The sequence below is a fragment of the Antechinus flavipes genome, chromosome 5, assembly GCF_016432865.1.
Source record: "Antechinus flavipes isolate AdamAnt ecotype Samford, QLD, Australia chromosome 5, AdamAnt_v2, whole genome shotgun sequence".
In the NCBI taxonomy this organism is placed as follows: domain Eukaryota; kingdom Metazoa; phylum Chordata; class Mammalia; order Dasyuromorphia; family Dasyuridae; genus Antechinus; species Antechinus flavipes.
In genome coordinates this window covers 280,981,373-280,988,422 of record NC_067402.1, presented here as the reverse complement: position 1 = coordinate 280,988,422, position 7,050 = coordinate 280,981,373, and positions in this window count along the sequence as shown.

Genomic DNA, 7,050 nt, shown 5'->3' with positions numbered 1-7,050 from the left:
GTCCTGAACAAGTCACCGAGGTTCCGGTCTACCCCAGTTACTTTATATGCAAAAAGGAGATAATATCGGCAGCTCTGTCTCTCCCCCCACCCCAGTCGTGGTGAGGAGCAAAGGAGGTCATATTTGTAAAATACTTTGCTACCTAAATGCTAGCCTTTATTATTCACCTCTGGGACTTCGTTTCCTCATCCATCAAACGAGAGCATGGAATTAAATTATTTTGTGGGGTCCCATCTAGCGCAAAATGTGATTCCACAAGGGAGCCCATTTCTACTTTTGAAGGATTCTAATTGGGGGGAGGGGGTGTCAGGAAAGGTCTCTTGAAAAAGACAGTATTGAAAACAGCCTTTAAAGTGGGAGTGGGGGCTGGATTTGGAGTGGATTCTCGTATTTAGCTTAGAGGAGAAGATTTTCGGGGGCATATGATAACTGTAATCAACTATGATATTTTCTGAACCTATAATACAAAAAAGAGCATTTCCATATACATCGCAAGACAACCTCCCAAAATCTCTATATGAAACCAAAAATTTGTATTTCACAAGAGTTTCTTACTGTAGTTGGTCCAGCCCTTTTGGAAACTATAAACCTCAACTGCACATCCTCTACTCCTCGAACCTTCTATTAGGACTATATATTTCAAAGAAATCAAGAAAAGAGGAAAAGGACCCATATGTGGAGAAATATTTATAGTAATATTTTGCATAGTCGCAAAAACATACCCATCAATAGGGAAATGGTTGAGCAAATTAAGGTATATGAATGTATAAATGATGAAATGATAGTTTCAGAGAAAGTTGTAAACACATCTTGGAAATGTTGAAGAGGAAGCGAGTAGAACAGGAGAACAATTTATACCATAACAACTCTGTTATAGTCTTCATGTTGAAAAACTTAAGAATTCTGATCATGTCGAGGGATGTAGGATGAAGCATATTAGCTGTTTCTTAATAAAGGGATAATGGACTCACAGTTTAGAATCAAATACATTTTTGGTTAGGGAAAATGTGGGGATTTGTTTGGTTAAACTATGCTTATTATATAATTTGAGATTATTTTGGAGGAAAAGCTGAAAAGAAGGGAGCTAATGATAGAGTTTCCCCCCAAAAAAGGCATTGCAGCATTTTTTTAAACAAAGAGGAGAATAAAAGGATGTTCATAAGGAAATAGAAAAACAAGACAGCTTGGAAAGTAACATTTTGAAATGATTACATACTTAAAAAAAAAAGTTTCACGATCCTTTTTTAAAATCTTCATATACAAAAATGTTCTTTTTTGATATTTGCTAAGTAATTTTAAAAATTAGGATAGCAAAGTTAAGAATGATGATTTATTTATTGTAATAAGATTTCTCTGTACATTTTATGTTGTCCTATAAGCAGATTTAAAACCATTGTAATAAAATTTCTACCTATAGGTGGCAATACCTGCATTGTCCACTTTTCCATTGCTCTCCTTGATTTTACTTGGAAATAAATGAATAAGTACAGGGTAAAGAGGAGAGTGTAATTTGAAGCCACAGTAATGTTACATTATTATTATTAATTACATTATTATAGTATTATTTTCTATCATATTTTGTGTAAATTATACAGATTTACATTATATTTTATATTCTATTTTATTGTTACATTAATTATTGATAATAATACATAGAATAGTGATAATAGCTATTATTTATATCACACATTTATGGTCACACATTATGCTAAACAATTTTACAAATATTATCTCATTTGATCCTGCCAACAACCCTGGAAAGTAGATACTATTATCTCCTTTTTGCAGTTAAGGATGAACTGAATTTAGAAATCAAAATGATACATAAATTTGTCACTCGGTAGAAAAATTTGCACATACAATAATTAATGAGCAACTTCACTTCAAAATTCTCCCTTTTTGCGTCTTTCCTTCAAAGCCTAATAAAGCAGAATGGTGACTTCCTGGAGACTTGTATTCTGACAACTGGTATCGAAGTCTTTCCATTTAACTTGTTTGTGTGACTTTGGGTAAGTCAATTTACTTCTTAGTAGCTCTATTTCTTCAACCTGTATTTACTCCACAGGATTGTTGTGAGTATCAAATGAAATGCATTCTCTTATCACATAATTCTGTATGTTAGCCTTAATTACAGTCTTCCCCTAAGGTTGCATCATGACATGGCTGTGACCTTGAAACTTTGATCTGCCATTGGAACACAAACAATGACAAATTCTAGGAAATGAAAAGATACTGAATATGAGTCTAGTGTTCAATTATCTGTCTGTTGTCCAAGAATCAGCCTATAACACTGGTTCTGGGATCAGAAAACGTGAGTTCAAATCTTTCCTCTGAAACTGTGAAAACCTAGGAAAATCACTTTCATTCTAGATCTTCGATTGTTCATCTATAAAATGAAGGGGCTGGGTTGGAAGGCCTCTGAGCTCCTGTCCAGTTGATCTAAAATCTTATGACGAGCCTCAGTTTCCTCATCTGTAAAATTATGAGATTAGACTTGGTCCCTGTGGTTCCTTTCTATTCTGGAACTAGAATTGTATAATCATCAGGTTGTTTTACTGTGTAATGCGTTTTCTGACCATAGTCGTGCTTTAGGGCCATCTGTAGGATCACAGAAGGGGTCTGTGAGGGAAGAGATCACCCTTACAAACGAAGTCATCATCTTTGAAGAACAGAAGGGAATGATGTCCCCAATGACTCCTGATATTTTTGTCTTCTCTCCTTTACCATATTGTAAGTTCCATGAGATAAGGGCCTGTCTTGTTTTACCTAATGTGTTCCATTTCATATAATACTAACATTTATAGAATGCTTTAAGATTTGTAAAGCATTAAATACATAATATATATGCACATGTATATGTATAAATAAATATAAATGTAGATATGTATCATATAGAGACAGAGAGATGAGCAAGAGAAAGAAAGAGAAAAAGGAAAGAAGGAGGAAGGGAGAAAGAAATTTGAATCTTACAACAACTCTGAAGGATAGAGAAGGTATCTTTATCTTGAAGATGAGGAAACCGAGTCTGGGAGGAATTAATTGACTTCAGGGTCAAAAAACTAGTAAGTGTCTGAAGTTGGATTTAAATTCAGCCCTACCTGACTCCATAGCCAATGCTTTGTCCATCATGCCACCTAGCTAGATATTTAATATGAATTCTGGTTGAACTGAACTGAATTATAAGGAATGATTCCCTCTAAGGTCCTTCAGAACTGTTGAGTAGCTACTTGAAAGTTGGGTACATTTTTTTTTCCAAAGGTATTGAAAGTGTCTTTGAGAATTGATTGCCTCCAGGGACTGAGGTTAAAATTATTGTTATAGCTTCCTGTTAAGTGGAGTATAAAAGGATCCGGACAGGAGGGGCTAGGAAGCTCTCCCAACTGCTTTGTTTGGACCATAGACTAGCAGCAAGACTGGGAAGCCCAGCTTAAGAGCTGGATAAACATCCCTTCTTCCCTGCTCTGAACATCCTTCCCTGGCTACGGCTAAATAGATCTCTTGTTAACTGTTAGAGGGATTACAAGTATCTTATGTCATTCCACTTTGGCATTAGTAGACCAACCCAATCAAGGCCAGTTTATTTCCAGAAATAAAACAGAAACCTTCACATGCACCCATGTTATCACTGCTCCCCTCATCCCAGCTTCAGAAACTCCTGATCTGTGAACCACACAAGAGACTCATTCTTAACCCTGAAGGTTGGATGAGTCTTGGGTCTGGCTCTTTTCTTATAGCTTCACAGCATTTCTCAGAGGACTAAGAGTCACTGTTTGTGACATTATCTCGCTGGTGATGAGACAAAACAGTCTTTGAGAACCTCGAAGGCCTTTTAGCCCAACACAAACTTGAAATAGCCTACAAAGGATACCACAAACTAAAATGGAGGCTTTAGAAGTTGGCCAAGAGCCTTCTGAAGTCTTTTGAAAGGCTGAATTCTAAATTAATGTCACAAATTAATGGTTCTTTCCAGGAATACTCATGAGCCTAAAGGAATAAAAAAGATGTAATTTCCAGGAAAATTCTTAATAGAACTTCACTGGATCATATCCAAGCCTCTTTTCTTTTTTAAGATTTTAAAACATTTCTATTCTTATTTGTAAATTGAAATGTTCGTGTGTCTTGATTATTGATAAATATGTAATAAAGATTAATAAATTTATTTTTAGAAAAAAAATTACAAAAAACAGTCCAAGAATCTTAGAGTAAATATACAAAAGTTCTAAAGAGAGAAGGGCTACCATGGCATAGAGTTGTCCACAAAGGTGCCACTTTGGTCTTTATAATGGCACGTTCCAACTCAGAATCCTAGAATTAAAAGGAAACTCAGAGACTACCTGAGACAAGAATTCCCTAATCTGTGGTGGTCACACACACTTGAAGACCGCCAGTGTGGCGGAGCCCCTACCTCCCTAGGAAATTCATTGCACTTTGGAAGAACTTTCATTGTCAAGCTCCTTGAGAGTAAGGATTGTTTCATTCTTTACACTGACACTTGGGCAAAACCTTAGCATAATAAGGCCAGGTTCTCTTCCCCCCCTCCCCGCAACCTAGGCCACTGCTAGTCATTTTGACCCCCACTGGACCCAGATGGCTCTGGAGGAAAGAACGGGGCTATTGATGTAGCACAGTTCTGCCTCACTTAAATCCAATGCACTTGCAAGTCAAGACATCCTCCTCCTGATGTCATTGGTCCTCATCCAAAATGAAAGACAAAAGAAAACAAGAATCTGATGCCTATGGCACCTGGCACAGTACCTGGCATATAGTAGGAACTTAACAAATATTTGTTGATTGATTAATTAAGAAGGTGGGTTTTTTCCCTGACATTAAACCAAAATTTGTTTTGTTTTGTAATTTCTACCCATTGTTCCTGGTTCTGGGGCCAAAGAAAACAATTCTAATCCCTCTTTCACATACAGCTCGTAGGGTATTTGAAAGTACTATGTAATTTCTCCCTTACAGCCCACCCCCTTGTCTTCATTCTGTTTACTCCTGGGCTTGGTTCACCAATGCACTAAAGTGTGAGATGAACAAACCTATGGACTAATTCAATGTATTGCCCATCATACTGTGCCATAGTCTATAAAATAAATCATTCTTTATCCATTTTATTTTTCTTTGGGTAGATTTTTAGTAATGACATTGATTTCAATTATCCCCAGTTAGTGGAGTTAGTGAAATCACAACACAAGTACCTTCTATTAGGGTTGTTTGCCTTTTTATATATCCTGGCTCCCCTTTTGTCAATATAGTAAAATTTATAGAAGCCATAAGCCTTCTCAGAATAATGCCTCTAAATATATAAAGCATAATCCATAAGATTACAAAGGAAACCTTAGATGAATGAAGAGAAAGATGTTGTTTTTCCATGTGCCCTCAAGACCTATCCGCAGTCTCCAGATTGAGAAACCCTCATCTAAAGGAATCTAAAAGATCTGATCTAAAGTCTGGAATACTGTGTTCAATTCTAAGTGCTCCTATAAAGTATAGGAAAGACATCGAAAACCTCCCTCAATCTTCTCCTTCCTCTCTCTTTCCCTCCCTAAACACATATACAATGAATAGGACTAATTAGATTTCTCTAATCTAGGTCAAGTATTCCTAGACATAGAGGTGTGTTTTTCAAAAAGATTCTTCCTTTTCCTTGGTGTTAAAATCTACAAAGGCAGATGGATGACTTAGTGGACCTGGAATCAAGAAGATGTGAGTTCATATGTGACTGCAGATACTTACTAGCTGACTGATCCTGAATAAATCACTTTACTTATGTCAGTCTTGCCTTCCTCAATTGTAAAATGGGAATTATAACAGCAAGTATTTCCTAGAGTTTTTGTGAGAAGGACTCTTAATAAGTGCTTGTTTCTTTCCTACATGTTGAAGTGGATTTATTTTCTTATTTTTCTTAGGTTGTCTCTTAGTTTACTCTTTTTAAGGCTGAAGAATCTTAATTTCATTAACCTTTCATCATATAATAGATCTTTTCTTGCATTTGAAAAGTCACATAGAAGAAGGATGATATTTGTTTCACCTAAGTATAATTGAGTAATGGAGTGAAAGTTGCAAAGAGGTATATTTCAGTTCCATTCAAAGAAAGCTTTCTAATGGTTAGAGTCATACATAGTAGGAATAATCTGCCTTAAAATATAGTAAGTTGCCCATTAATGGAGGTATCAGGCTTGGTATCTGGAAGAGCCAAGTTCAAAGCCCACCTCAATTAATAGCTACATGATGCTCGGCAAGTCACTTTACCTCTGTCTACCTCAGTTTCCTCATTCGTAAAATGGGGATAACAATAGCACCCATCACACGGGTTCTTGAAAGGATCGAACAAAATAGAGATGTAACTTTGAAAATCTTAAGATGCCTTTGATTCAGCAGTGTCTCTATTGGATCTATATCCCAAAGAGATTATAAAAGAGGGGAAAAGACCCATGTGGGCAAAAATGTTAGTAGCAGCCCTTTTTTGTGATGGCAAGAAATTGGAAATTGAGTGGATGCCCAATGACTGAATAAGTTATGGTATATGAATGTAATAGACCATTATTGTTCTATAAGAAATAATGAGCAGATTGATTACAGAAAAGTCTGGAAAGACTTACATGAACTGATACTAAGTGAAGTGAGCAAAACCAAGAGAACATTGAACATAGTAATAATAAAATTATGTGATGATCAACTATGACAGACTTAACTCATCTCAGTAGTGGGATGATACAAGGCAATTCTAATAGATAGAAAATGTCATCTGCATCTAGAGAAAGGACTATGAAGTCTGAATAAAGATCAAAATATACTACTTTCGCTTTTTTTGTTTGCTTCTTCTTGTGGTTTTTCCCTTTTGTTCTGGTTTTTCTTTCACAACATGACTAATATGGAAATATATTTAAAATGATTGTAATATGTATAACTTATACCAAATTATTTGTTTTCTTGGGGAGGGGAGAAGTATAGGAGGAAGAGAAAAAAATTGAACTCAAAATCTTACAAAAATAAATGTCGAAAGTTATCTTTACATGTAATTGGAAAAATAAAATACTATTGAATTTAAAA